Source organism: Gopherus flavomarginatus, chromosome 18 (genome assembly GCF_025201925.1).
Source record: "Gopherus flavomarginatus isolate rGopFla2 chromosome 18, rGopFla2.mat.asm, whole genome shotgun sequence".
Taxonomy (NCBI): Eukaryota; Metazoa; Chordata; order Testudines; family Testudinidae; genus Gopherus; species Gopherus flavomarginatus.
In genome coordinates, this window is record NC_066634.1 from 23,204,805 (window position 1) to 23,219,058 (window position 14,254).

The following is a 14,254-nucleotide window of genomic DNA, read 5'->3' on the forward strand; positions in this document are numbered from 1 at the left end:
GCTTGGCGCTGAAGGGGGTCGTCTGGGGCACCAGGCTGGAGCCGCTCGGGGAGTCTAGGGAGAGGAAGGGGGGCTGGGGTCCACACAGGCTTGGGGAGGTCCCCTAGGTTTGCCCTGGGCTCTCCCCAACCCAGCAGGGCACCCCCCACCCACTCATGCATCCCATTGCTGCATGGAAGAGACCCTGTGGGGGGCAGCAGGGGGCGCTCTCCCCTGGCACTCAGGGCCTGCCCCATGGATACACTAGGGGGCACTGTGCTGCAAGGAGCAGGGCGGGTGCAGCAGGGGGCGCTCTCCCCTGGCACTCAGGGCCTGCCCCATGGATATGCTAGGGGGCACTGTGCTGCAAGGAGCAGGGCAGGTGCAGCAGGGGGCGCTCTCCTCTGGCACTCAGGGCCTGCCCCATGGATACACTAGGGGGCACTGTGCTACAAGGAGCAGGGTGGGTGCAGCAGGGGGCGCTCTCCTCTGGCACTCAGGGCCTGCCCCATGGATACACTAGGGGGCACTGTGCTGCAAGGAGCAGGGCTAGGGCAGCAGGGGGCGCTCTCCCCGGCCAGCAGGGGTGGCCCTGATGGCCCCCGGGGGCCAGTGTTGCAGGAGGTGCCATTACTCAGACAAGGTGCGAACCCAGCGTGGCTTTTCGTAGCTACCCCCTCAGGCCCAGGGTTGCTCTTTGCTTTCAGTCCTAAACTGCTGCATGGCTGTGAACCAGCCCCTGCGCCCCACCCCAGAGGTGGTCGCATCCCAGCGCCAGGCAAAGGGTCTCCACGCACGCAGCGTAAAGCACTTCAGGATGCCCAGAGCCCTTTCCACAGCTGCTCAGATGAGGATCTGGGGACACCCAATATATGTGGGGGAGAGCTGGGGGGTTGCAAGTCGCCTTATACTCATCCAAGCCCCACGGTACCCAGCTGCCCCCCTCGAGCCAGCCCCCACCTCCATGCTCCCTCCCAGCAGCCCTGCACTCACCCACTCCTGGCCCCACAGCGCCACGCCCCACTCGCAGTTTGGTCAGGGCCCCGTTCACAATGTCTGCAGGACAGAAAACAGGGTGTATTAACCCCATAGCACCCCCCATCACATTCTCGCCCACTAGGGCCGACACCCCCCGAGGGGGAGCTTCCTGAACACCCCTTGGGGGGTGGCAGGGCAGGGGGCTTGTTCCGTGGGTAGGGTGTCAGGACTCCTGGGTTCTCTCCCCATCTCTGGCAGAGGAGTGGGGACTAGTGGTCAGAACAGGGGACTGGGAACCAGGATTCCTGGGTTCTCTGCCTGTGCCCAGCAGCGAGTTGGGGACAGAACCAACACTCACCACCAACACTCCTCCGGCGAAGTCTCTGGCTCCGCTCCGCCAGTCCGTCTCCAACATCCCCCAGCCCCGCCGGGCTCTGGCGGCCGCTGTCTGGCTCAGGGGCAGGAGCTGGGAGTTTGTCCAGGAGGAATTGGGGGACTCTGCCTAGAGGGGAAACACGGGGGTGGTGGTTAGAGCCAATACACCCTAAGAATCCCCTTCCCATCACCCCAGAGCCACCTGCCTGCAGCCCCCAGACACCCCCATCCGTCAGGTGCCTCTTTGCTGCTACTCAGCCCCTAAAGCATAGGAGTGGGGGGGGACCAGCATAGCAGGGGGGCAGAGCCCTCAGCAGCCCCAGCGCCCTGCTACGCACTGAAGGGCTGGGGGAGGTCAGCCCAGCCCACTGGACATGGGGCGTTCAGCAGAGCAGGGGATTATGGGATAGGACACAGCTGGGAGGCCCTGACCCCAGTGTCCTGGGCTGCTGCCTCCTCTGGACACCCCCTGCACTGACACTGGGATGCAGTCCCCTTCACTGCCTGTCCCATAGGTGGCTGCATCCCAGCAGTGGGCAAAGGGTCCCTCCATAAACCGCCCCCGCACACACCCCAGAGGTGGCTGCATCCCAGCATTGGGTGAGGGGTCCCTCCATAAACACCCCCGTGCCTCACCCCAGAGGTGGCTGCATTGACCCGTGTAAACTGCTTGCAACATACTTCTGGATGCAAAGCACTAGAGACATTTCAGCAGGGACTGAAACTATTTCACAGCTTCCCCCAGGACACTAAGCCAGTCGAGGGCTTTGGGGGAATCCTCATTAGCAGTACAGGGCATAGGACACAGACATGCTGCTCCGTCTCACGCTTGGAAGGGTCGGCCATGTACACACCGATGTGGGGCGCATGGCTGATCAGGGCCTGCACAGCACCCGCCTGGAGAAGCAGCCTCCGCTCGGCGCCCAGCGCACAGCTGGGGAAGAGGTTGGGGGCGAAGATCACAGCCAGGTTGGCCTCGTCCATTTTGTTCTCCTGGCACCTGCGGGCGGGGGAAGGTGAGCTGAGCCGGACGCAAGGGCATGGCCAGGAGCAGGCCCATGTCGCTGGGTGTTCAAACCCAGCTGGGTCCCAAGTTCCTCCAGTCTCAGCCCCATCTGAATATCATGCACAGCACAGCAGGGAGAGCAGTCTCTGGAAAGGCCCAGGGCTGGGCTAGAGGGGGCTGCGGGTCAGGAGTGAGGGGTACCAGCAGAGCTGGGGGAGCCCAGGGCCGGGGTAGCAGGGGCTGCAGGTTGGGAGTGAGGGGCACCGGCAGGGCTGGGCTAGCAGGGGCTGTGGGTCAGGAGTGAGGGGCACTGGCAGGGCCGGGTAGGGGGCTGGGCTGGGCTGGCAGGGACTGCAGGTCAGGAGTGAGGGGCCTCGGCAGAGCTGGGGGGAGCCCAGGGCCGGGGTAGCAGGGGCTGCAGGTTGGGAGTGAGGGGCACCGGCAGGACTGGGCTAGCAGGGGCTGTGGGTCAGGAGTGAGGGGCACTGGCAGGGCCGGGTAGGGGGCAGGGCTGGGCTGGCAGGGGCTGCAGATCAGGAGTGAGGGGCCTTGGCAGAGCTGGGGAGAGCCCAGGGCCGGGGTAGCAGGGGCTGCAGGGCGGGAGTGAGGGGCCTTGGCAGAGCTGGGGGAGCCCAGGGCCGGGGTAGCAGGGGCTGCAGGGCGGGAGTGAGGGGCCTTGGCAGAGCTGGGGGAGCCCAGGGTTGGGGTAGCAGGGGCTGCAGGGCAGGAGTGAGGAGCACTGGCACACACCCACCTGGCCGCCACATCCCGCAGGAAGGTACAGAAGTAACGGAGGGCGCGGGCGCTGTGGCGGGGCAGCAGGCAGCTCAGCAGCAGGGTGAGGGGGCCCCGCTGGCCCTCGGCTGGGTGCTGCTGGGCGCGACACAAGGGGTCCTGCAGCTCGGCCAGGATCAGGGGCTCGGGCAGGTGCCGAAGGAATTGCTTGAGCAGTGCGGCCAGGTCGCAGGGGGCGGCCGAGTCCAGGCAGCTGTCCCCGGCCTCCAGTTGGGCCTGGAACAACAGGGCCCCGAGAAGCGTGGGGGGGCAGATCTGCCACCAACACCTCAGGGGACTCACACCCCACCCCGTGCCTCAGTTTCCCCACCCACCCGGCCGACATCATTCCAGGGCTGATGGGCGCTAGGGACAGGCAGAAGGTTCAGCTGCAGAGCCCGGCCCGGCCCAGCCTGTTCTCTCACCTGCTCCCTGCTGAGTGTCCCACAGGAAGCCCGGGAATCAGCCAGCCAGGCCTCACTGGCATGGGCCAGATCCCCCTGCCTGACCCCTCCAGCCCTGGAGCATGTGGGTGGGTTCCCCTTTGGCTCCCCATGCTCTCTCCTACCTGCCCCTGGGGGATGGAGGCCAGGGGAGGGTCTGAGCAAAGACCCCAGGTTCCCACCAGGCTGTGGGAGGGGGACAGGGCATTACCCAAGACTCCAGCCTGGGTCTGTGGCAACATCCCTTGGATTTCATCAGCCTGTGGCAGCAGGAAACCCAGGGCACAGGGATGCTGCTGGCCTCCAGCCCCCTAAAGAGTCCCCCCAACCCCCAGTGTACAGCCATGTCCCCCCACCCCCCCACAGAAAGCAGGCGCTGGGAGAGAAGGGAGCTTTGGAAGTGAAACTGAAGGGAGAGGTTGACTTGTGTGGCGGGGGGAGCCAGGACTCTGGGGTTCTCTCCACAGTTCTCAGAGGGGAGTGGGGTCTAGTGGTTAGAGCAGGGGGGGCACTGAGAGCCAGGACTCCTGGGTTCTTTCCCCAGCTCTGGGAGGGGAGTGGGGTCTAGTGGTTAGCGCAGGGAGCATATCTGTATCAGGGGACACGGGGCATGATCATCCCATCCACTGCAAGTTCAACATGCTTTCCAAGTGCATCCTCCTGTGTCTGGCCCAGACCGAGCTGAACAGCCTACTACTGCTGCCGGCCCCGAGCGCCTCCTCACGCCCCAGGGGTGGAGTGTTCATGGGAGGGCTACCACCCCCCCCCACACACACACACACACAGAGGCACCGGATCTCACCCTGCCTGGAGCACAATCACTAACCACCATCAGCCACACGCCAGGGCCCTATTGCCGGCAGAGACCTAAGTGCGAGTCAGCCTGCGACGGGGTGGGGGAGGAGGTTCGTTATCACGGATGAACGGGGGTGGGGGGAAGCCTGCCCCCAAGGTCCTGACCCTGAGCAAGGAGGGGGCCACGTACCTTTAAGGCCTTGATGCGAGTCATGGAGCCGGATTTCCGGAACAGCCCCTCTGTGTGCAGGTGCCGCCGCAGGGCCTCGCAGATCTGCACCAGGAACCTGGGGGCAGACCCGAGGGGGGGCGCTAAGGAGGCAGCAGTGTGTGTGGGGGGTGGTTCTCAGTCCGCATCAGCCCCTCCCCCCTTAACCCTTTGGGGGTCTTGAGGCCAAACCTCTCCGGGCCAGCGACCCCCAGCACATCAGCCTGAGTCTGCCGAGAGCCTGAGACAATTGCCCTGGGGGGAGGAGACTGCCCCATTTACCCCTCTCTGAAACCCACTGCTCCTCAGGGGCTCTACCGACACCCCCACAGCAGGGGTCTCTCTGTGAGCAAGGGGCTGGACCCCACCACAGCTCTGCTCTAGGGAGGGGTGTCCCCCCCAAGGGGGGGGTCTGAGGAGGAGCCCACCCCCTCCCAACCAACCCACACCCTGTGTGGCTGCCCCTGATGCTTCAAATGAGGTGGGGCCAAGGCTACCAAACAAGGGCGGGGCCATTGCGAGCTGGGCGGAGGGGTCTGTACCCCCCCTCCCTCCAGCCCAGCCATGAAGTTATTGGAGGCGCGTTTCCTAAGATCCGGATCCAATACCAGTGCCGGCTGGTGCGAGCTCTCCCTTCGCACCCCCTCTGATCCAGCCCCCCCACTCACCGTGGCACTCCCTCCACGCTCTCCGAGAGGGGCAGCGCATGCAGCGGGGTCCCGAACGGACCGGCGGGCGACGCCAGGGGAGATTTCTCCTGGCCCTGAGAGAGGAGAGAGAAGAGACAGGACTTGGCACTGGGCTGCTGCTCTGAGCTGTCCAGCTTAGGCCCCTCCCCCTGGTGCCCATCACCACAGCCTCTGGGCATCAGACTGGAGGGCAGAGGATGGGTCAGTGCCTCTGCGGCCAGCGTGGAAGAGCTGTGGCCAAGAGCAGGCAGCCTCCCTGCCAGCTGACCCATTGCCCCAGGGACTAAAGAAGACTCCCCGTCAAGCTGCAGGCAGTAGAGGGCATATGAGACACAGAGGAGCAGGTTTGATTGGAGTCAGCAGAAGGCAGCTCGGTTCATCCCAATGCCCCACAGCAAAACCTCACTCAGAGCTGAAGATAAAAGGGGGCCCCCTCATTCCCAGCCCCCCCCCCAATATCTGCCCTCTCTGGGGAAAGCCAGTGTGGCCCCCAGGGCAGAGCTCTCAAAGGCCTCCCCCCCAGGGGGTATCAAGGGGGAGCTCCATGCCTGTGGGCCTAGGCAGCGGGGCACTGCTTACAGGGGGAGAAATAGGGTCAGAGAAGCTGCTGCTGCTTTGAAGTGCAGAGCGGCACATCCGGTTTCTCGCACTCGGCACCCACAACAAGGGAACTGCTGCCAGTGTGACCTGGTTAAGGGGAGGGGTGTCCCCTGGCGCTGTGCCCCCCCGGGACACCCCAAGGCAGAGCACAGCTGGTTCAGGGGGTGGGGGTAGCTTGGCAAAAAGCTTCGCAAAAGGGCCCCCCACCCCAATTTCCATGGCAAGTGGGGAAACTGAGGCATAAAGGTGCACCCACTTTGCCAACCAGAGCTGGGAATGGAACCAGGGGTCCTGGCTCCCCCGCCCCTCTGGTTTCAACAACTAGGCCCCACTGCCTCTTCCCAAGCTGGGAGGGGAACCCAGGAGTCCCAACAACTGAGTCACAAACACTCCTCCCCTGTTAATGAAACTCGCGCAGAGACGTCGCAGGACTGGCTGTCTCTGCAACGGGCTCCACCCCAGCCGCAGCTGCCTGGAGGCCAGTGGGGGCCCACTGCTCCCCCACTTACAGGCGAGTCGCTCAGGGCGGGTTTCCAGTGCTTGAGTCTCACGCCAGCGCGCCGCAGGTGGCGGACAACAACCTCTGCCAGCTCCCTTCTCTCGGGGCTCGGCATGGCTCCAGGGTCACGGCTGAGGCGTCACATCACGCGGCCCCAGCGGCCCCCAGCGTGGGCCCAAGGGACACCCCACAACTGGGCAAGGAGGAGAGGGAACCACTTAGCCTGTCTCTGTCCCAGCACCCAACACAGCCTCCCTGTTTCATTTTTAAATGGAGACGCCCCCACCCCCCTTGGATTCACCCAACTACAGCTCTGCAAGCTGCCTGGCTAGCAGGCACAATCCCCTTTACTCTGCCCCTCAGTCTCAGCCTATCCCCTCACCAGCCAGTCCCCACCCCGAATCCTGGCCATTCCTTTCCTCCCATGTCTCTCCAGGTTTGGGTGCCCCCAATCTGACCCTGTCACCCCCTCTAATCTGTAGCCCCCCCACTAGTCTTTCACCCCCCCCCCCCGCCCCCAAAGAAGCAGGGAAAACATCTGCTGGTCCCAGGTGCTCCCCCCACCTGCAGCCCACAGGGAGACCCACTGGAGAGAGGAAAGGAGCCACCCTTTCATCTATTTATAAATTCCCCTGTTGGGGGGGGGGGGCAGGTGGTGCTCGTTAGCTGCACCTTTTCCAGGTGCTGGCTGATACGCTAACGAGTCAATTTGTCTGTGGACCCTTCCGCCTTTGAATTTGCAGCAGCGCCTCAAAATACTCCCCCCACCCTCGATCAATCCCCCCCTCCGCAATTAACCCTTTCCAGGCGCTTCGGTCGTTAAATCAGAATCTAGAGAAGTCACAGTCCTGCAATGAACCAGCCCCCCCTCCCAAGTCAGTGCTAATTAAGAGCAGAGGGTTGGAATTAACCAATTATCGCCCCAGCTCTGAGGGGATCTGTAACAGTCTCCAAGACCCCTGTATTGTCCCATCTCTTGGGGGGTTTTCCACCCCCCTCCCCTGCAGCCATCCAGCGATGGTGCTGGGTAACTGGGAGGTGGATCCCCCAAACTGGGGTTAAATTGCCCGTTCCAGCCCCGACCGGCCCCTTCTCCGCAGTCTCTCTGGCTCGAGCCTGGGTGCAGAGCTTCCAAGGGGGCTGGCACCGGCGTAGCTGAGGGGATCTGGGCCGTGCTCGTGACTGGGGCAGGGGCTTTTGGCCCCCTGGGGAGGGTGCCCAGGGAGCACGTAGCTTTTTTCCCAGCCAAAGCTGCTCGGTTTGGGGCATGTTGGTTTATCTCCTGCCTTGGGACAGACGAGTTCAAAGCACTCCGCGGTTCGATGGGGTTTGTATTGGCCAAAGGGCCAGGTGGGGACGTCCCCACACCGGCCTAACCAGACCAAGGGTCGTTCCAAACGCCCCAGTCAGGCCGCAGCAATACAATTGGGGGCCTTTCGGTCGGCCTTCTGTGTTCCTGAGGGAGGGGGGATCATGGTTTCAAACATCTCTTTGCCACTAGGGGGTTCAGAAAATTCTTCCTGGACAGTGAGCTGAAATCCCCTCATCATGTGAATCCAGGAGCTGGGCCTTTAAGAAAAGCCCTGGATCTCACACAACCTGCCAACGCTGTGGTTAGATCCTACGATAGCGAGGCACCTAACTCCCACTGGCATCTCAATGTCTTCGAGGATTGGGGCTTAGCCCTGTGGGGCAGGAGCTGGCTTTCTGGTCTGTGTTTGTACAGGGCCTGGCGCAACCTTGGGGCTACCATAATACACTGGATAACAATTTAAATATACAGCACCTGGCACAGCATGGGCCTGGTCCATGTCTAGGGTGCTACTGTAATACACCACATAGCAATTAAAATATACAGTGCCTGGTGCAGTGGATGCCTGGTCCATGGCTGGGGTCCCTAGATGCTACTGTAATACACTTAATATCAATTAAAATGTACAGCACCTGGCACACTGGGGGCCTGGGCCATAGCTGGGGTGCTACCATAATACACCTAATAGCAACTGAAATGTACAATTAATATATACAGCACCTGGCACAATGGGGGCCTGGCCCACGACTGGGGTGCCTAGGTGCTGCCGTAATACACCTAATAGCAACTGATAAGTACAATTAAAATGTGCAGCACCTGGCGCAATGAGGGCCTGGGGATACCACAATACAAATAATTAATTCCGGCATTCAATGTAATAATTTGTAACACCGCAAGCCTCCCCCTGGTCTCCCATGGTGCATTGCTTCACAAGCAGAGGGGCCTGTCTGGTTACTGCTTGCTCTCCACTGCTCCGGGCCCTATATGAATGTGGCTGGCTGGTGTTCGCCCCCCACGGCATGTGCATGGCTCCAGATGCGGTTCCACCCACCAGGCCCCATGGTCCTGCCCCCAGCACATGGAGAGAGAACAGGGCTGGCCCCGGACTCCCCCCGCAGCTCTCCCGGCACTGGAGGGGAAGAAAGCTGGGCCCCTTGGCTCTTTTCAGCCCTGCCCTGCCCTGCAACCTAGAAATCCCCATCGTCCCCGTCCCGAATCTGCTGGGCTGGGCCGGGGGGGGGGTGCCTCTGGCAGAGCTTCGGCCCAGCTGGGCCAGGCCCACTGGCAGAGGGCACCCCTGGGGCAGGGAGGACAGAGCTGTGTGGGCTCTGGGCGAACAGCCCCCTGCACCGCCCATCGGGGATGGGGAAGGAACCAACGCGACAGCAGAAATCAAGGTGTCAAATCCCTAGATTCCGAGCCAAGACCCATTGTGATCCCCAGGCCGCAGAACTAATTCCCAGAGCAGATCTACACATCTCCTTCCCAGCCGGAGTCTGTCCAGCGTCACCTCCCAGCCACTGGTCCTGTTCGACCTGCCGCCGCTGACTCACCAGCCCGTTATTAAATATTTCTTCCCCGGGCAGCTACTTACCGACAGTGCCCAAGCCACCCCTACCCGTCCCTTTGCTCAGCTCAACGGGCCGCGCTCAGAGAGTCCGTCTCTCCAAGGCAGGTTTTCTAACCCCTCGATCATTCTCGCGGCTCTTCTCCAACCCCTCCCATCGGTCAACCCCCTTCTTGAGCGGTGGGCACCAGAACTGGACGCCGAGTCCCAACAGCGGTCGCACCAGAGCCAGACACGGGGAAAATAAACCTTCCTGCTCTGACGGGAGATTCCCTTGTTTGTGCAGCCCAGGATGGGGGTCGTGCTTCTGGCTGCAACATCACACGGGGAGCTCAGCTGATTCTCCACCAGGACCCCTGAAGGAAAACTACACCTGAAACCCTCTGCCTGTCTGTGACCCTTGGGTCGATCTACCCATCCCTCCTTCCCATACACCCCGTCCATCCATCCCTCCTTCCCACACACCCCGTCCATCCATCCCTCCATCCCACACACCCCGTCCATCCATCCCTCCATCCCATATACCCCACCATCCATCCCTCCATCATATACACCCCATCCATCCATCCCTATATCCCATACACCCCGTCCATCCATCCCTCCATCCTCACACACCCCGTCCATCCATCCCTCCTTCCCATATACCCCATCCATCCATCCCTCCATCCCACACACCCCGTCCATCCATCCCTCCTTCCCACACACCCCGTCCATCCATCCCTCCATCCCATATACCCCATCCATCCATCCCTCCATCATATACACCCCATCCATCCATCCCTATATCCCATACACCCCGTCCATCCATCCCTCCTTCCTCACACACCCTGTCCATCCATCCCTCCTTCCCACACCCCGTCAATCCATCCCTCCTTCCCACACCCCATCCATCCATCCCTCCATCCCACACACCCCGTCCATCCATCTCTCCTTCCCATATACCCCATCCATCCATCTCTCCATCATATACACCCCATCCATCCATCCCTACATCCCATACACCCCATCCATCCATCCCTCCATCCCATACACCCTGTCCATCCATCCCTCCTTCCCACACACCCCGTCCATCCATCCCTCCTTGCCACACACCCCGTACATCCATCCCTCCATCATATACACCCCGTCCATCCATCCCTCCTTCCCATACACCCAGTCCATCCATCCCTCCATCCCACACACCCCGTCCATCCATCCCTCCATCCCATACACCCCGTCCATCCATCCCTCCTTCCCACACACCCCGTCCATCCATCCCTCCATCCCATACACCCCGTCCATCCATCCCTCCTTCCCATACACCCAGTCCATCCATCCCTCCATCCCACACACCCCGTCCATCCATCCCTCCATCCCATACACCCCGTCCATCCACCCCTCCTTCCCACACACCCCGTCCATCCATCCCTCCATCCCATACACCCCGTCCATCCATCCCTCCATCCCATACACCCCGTCCATCCATCCCTCCTTCCCACACCCCGTCCATCCATCCCTCCTTCCCATACACCCAGTCCATCCATCCCACCATCCCATACACCCCGTCCATCCATCCCTCCTTCCCATACACCCAGTCCATCCATCCCACCATCCCATACACCCCGTCCATCCATCCCTCCTTCCCATACACCCCGTCCATCCATCCCTCCATCCCATACACCCCGTCCATCCATCCCTCCTTCCTCACACACCCCGTCCATCCATCCCTCCATCCCATACACCCCGTCCATCCATCCCTCCTTCCCACACACCCCGTCCATCCATCCCTCCTTCCCATACACCCCGTCCATCCATCCATCCCTCCATCCCCATACATCCTGTCCATCCATCCCTCCATCCCATACACCCCGTCCATCCATCCCTCCTTCCTCACACACCCCGTCCATCCATCCCTCCATCCCATACACCCCGTCCATCCATCCCTCCTTCCCACACACCCCGTCCATCCATCCCTCCTTCCCATACACCCCGTCCATCCATCCATCCCTCCATCCCCATACATCCTGTCCATCCATCCCTCCATCCCCATACACCCCGTCCATCCATCCCTCCATCCCCATACACCCCGTCCATCCATCCCTCCTTCCCCACACACCCTGTCCATCCACCCCTCCTTTCCCATACACTTCGTCCATCCATCCCTCCATCCCATACACCCCGTCCATCCATCCCTCCTTCCTATACACCCCGTCCATCCATCCCTCTTTCCTCATACACCCCGTCCATCCATCCGTGCTTCCCACACACCTCGTCCATCCATCCCTCCATCCCATACACCCCGTCCATCCATCTCTCCTTCCCATATACCCCATCCATCCATCCCTCCGTCATATACACCCCGTCCATCCATCCCTCCTTCCCATACACCCCATCCATCCATCCCTCCATCCCCATACACCCCGTCCATCCATCTCTCCTTCCCATACACCCCGTCCATCCATCCCTCCATCCCACACACCCCGTCCATCCATCCCTCCTTCCCATACCCCGTCCATCCATCCCTCCATCCCATACACCCCGTCCATCCATCCCTTCATCCCCATACACCCCGTCCATCCATCCCTCCATCCCACACACCCAGTCCATCCATCCCACCATCCCATACACCCTGTCCATCCATCCCTCCATCCCATATACCCCACCATCCATCCCTCCATCCCATACACCCCGTCCATCCATCCCTCCTTCCTCACACACCCCGTCCATCCATCCCTCCATCCCATACACCCCGTCCATCCATCCATCCCTCCATCCCCATACACCCCATCCATCCATCCCTCCATCCCCATACACCCCGTCCATCCATCCCTCCTTCCCCACACACCCTGTCCATCCACCCCTCCTTTCCCATACACTTCGTCCATCCATCCCTCCATCCCATACACCCCGTCCATCCATCCCTCCTTCCTCATACACCTCGTCCATCCATCCCTCCATCCCATACACCCCGTCCATCCATCTCTCCTTCCCATATACCCCATCCATCCATCCCTCCGTCATATACACCCCGTCCATCCATCCCTCCTTCCCATACACCCCATCCATCCATCCCTCCATCCCCATACACCCCGTCCATCCATCCCTCCTTCCCATACACCCCATCCATCCACCCCTCCATCCCACACACTCCGTCCATCCATCCCTCCTTCCCATACCCCGTCCATCCATCCCTCCATCCCATACACCCCGTCCATCCATCCCTTCATCCCCATACACCCCGTCCATCCATCCCTCCATCCCACACACCCCGTCCCTCCATCCTTCCATCCCCATACACCCCGTCCATCCACCCCTCCTTCCCCGTACACCTCATCCATCCCTCCTTCCCCATACACCCTGTCCATTCACCCCTCCTTCCCCATACACCCCATCCATCCATTCCTCCATCCCATACACCCCGTCCATCCACCCTTCCTTCCCCTTTTCCCCCCTCCATCCATCCCTCCTTCCCATACCCCGTCCATCCATCCCTCCATCCCATACACCCCGTCCATCCATCCCTCCGTCCCCATACACTCCGTCCATCCATCCCTCCATCTCCACACACTCCGTCCATCCAGCCCTCCTTCCCATACACCCCGTCCATCCATCCCTCCATCCCATACACCCCGTCCATCCATCCCTCCATCTCCACACACTCCGTCCATCCATCCCTCCTTCCCATACACCCTGTCCATCCACCTGTCCTTTCCCATACACTTCGTCCATCCATCCCTCCATTTTATACACCCCATCCATCCATCCCTGCTTCCCACACACCTCGTCCATCCACCTCTCTTTCCACATACACCCCGTCCATCTATTCCTCCTTCCCATACACCCCGTCCATCCATTCCTCCATCCCCATACACTCTGTCCATCCACCCTTCCTTCCCCATACACCCCGTCCATCCATCCCTACATCCCCATACACCCCGTCCGTTCATCCCTCCTTCCCATATACCCCGTCCATCCATCCCTCCTTCCCATACACCCCTGCTATCTATCTATCTATCTATCTATCTATCTATCTATGGATTGCTCAATCGATCACTCTCAGACACCCCCTAGCCCCCCGCAGGTCCTCAGGGGAACAGTCGCTCTTGCTCACCACGGCATTTTTATAAATCCTTCCTTCCTTCCTCCCTCAGCAAAGAAAAGCTCCTTTTTTTCACTTCTGCAGACGCAGCACCCTAGCTCCCGCAAGCTGGGCTGGATCTCACCCAGGCCCAGACGGGAGTCCTGTAAGGACAGAGAATAGGGTGCGGGGTCAGTAGGGGGCATGCTCCCTCCACGGTCAGTGCTGACCCCAAAACCCTGCCACAGTGCCAGGGGTACTGTGCTGCAGGGAGTAGGTGAGTGGGTCAGCAGGAGGTGCTCTTCAACTCTCAATCAGATCGGGGGGGTCATTGTCTCCTCTAAGCTGTTGTGCAGCGTTGCTGTGAGCTGTTAAACTGCTGTGGTGCCTCACCCCAGAGGCAGCTGCATCTTAGTGCTGGATGAGTGATCCCTGTATAAACAGCTGCCATGCCCCACTCCAGAAATGGCTGCACCTCTGTCCTGGGTGAGGGATCTCTGTGTAAACAGCTCCCTCCCCATACCCCAGAAGTGGCTGCATTTGAGTGATATTTATGAAGAGTTTATAATGAGTGTTTGGCTCCTTTATGATGAAAGACACTAGCTGATCATCTTCCCGGTCATTATTCTTATTAAAGAGCTGCTCTGAGACTCAGCCTCTGTTAGGCTTAGCTGACAAAGACTGGTTCTAGATCAGTGTGTTTAGTACTGATTAGCCAATGGCCACTCTGGGAGAGGAGTGGGGTTTAGTTATCAAACCTGGTGACTGGGAGTCAGAACTCATGGGTTCTGGGTAGGGCATGGGGCCTAGTGGTTAGAACAGGTGACCAGGAGTCAGGACTCCTGGGTTCTCTTCCTGGATTTGGAAGGGGAGCATGATTAGGTGGTTAAAGGGGGAAAGAGAGGCAGGACTCCTGGGTTCTTTCCCCTGTTGTGGACAGACAAATTGGTGCTCTGTCTCTCTCACACACAG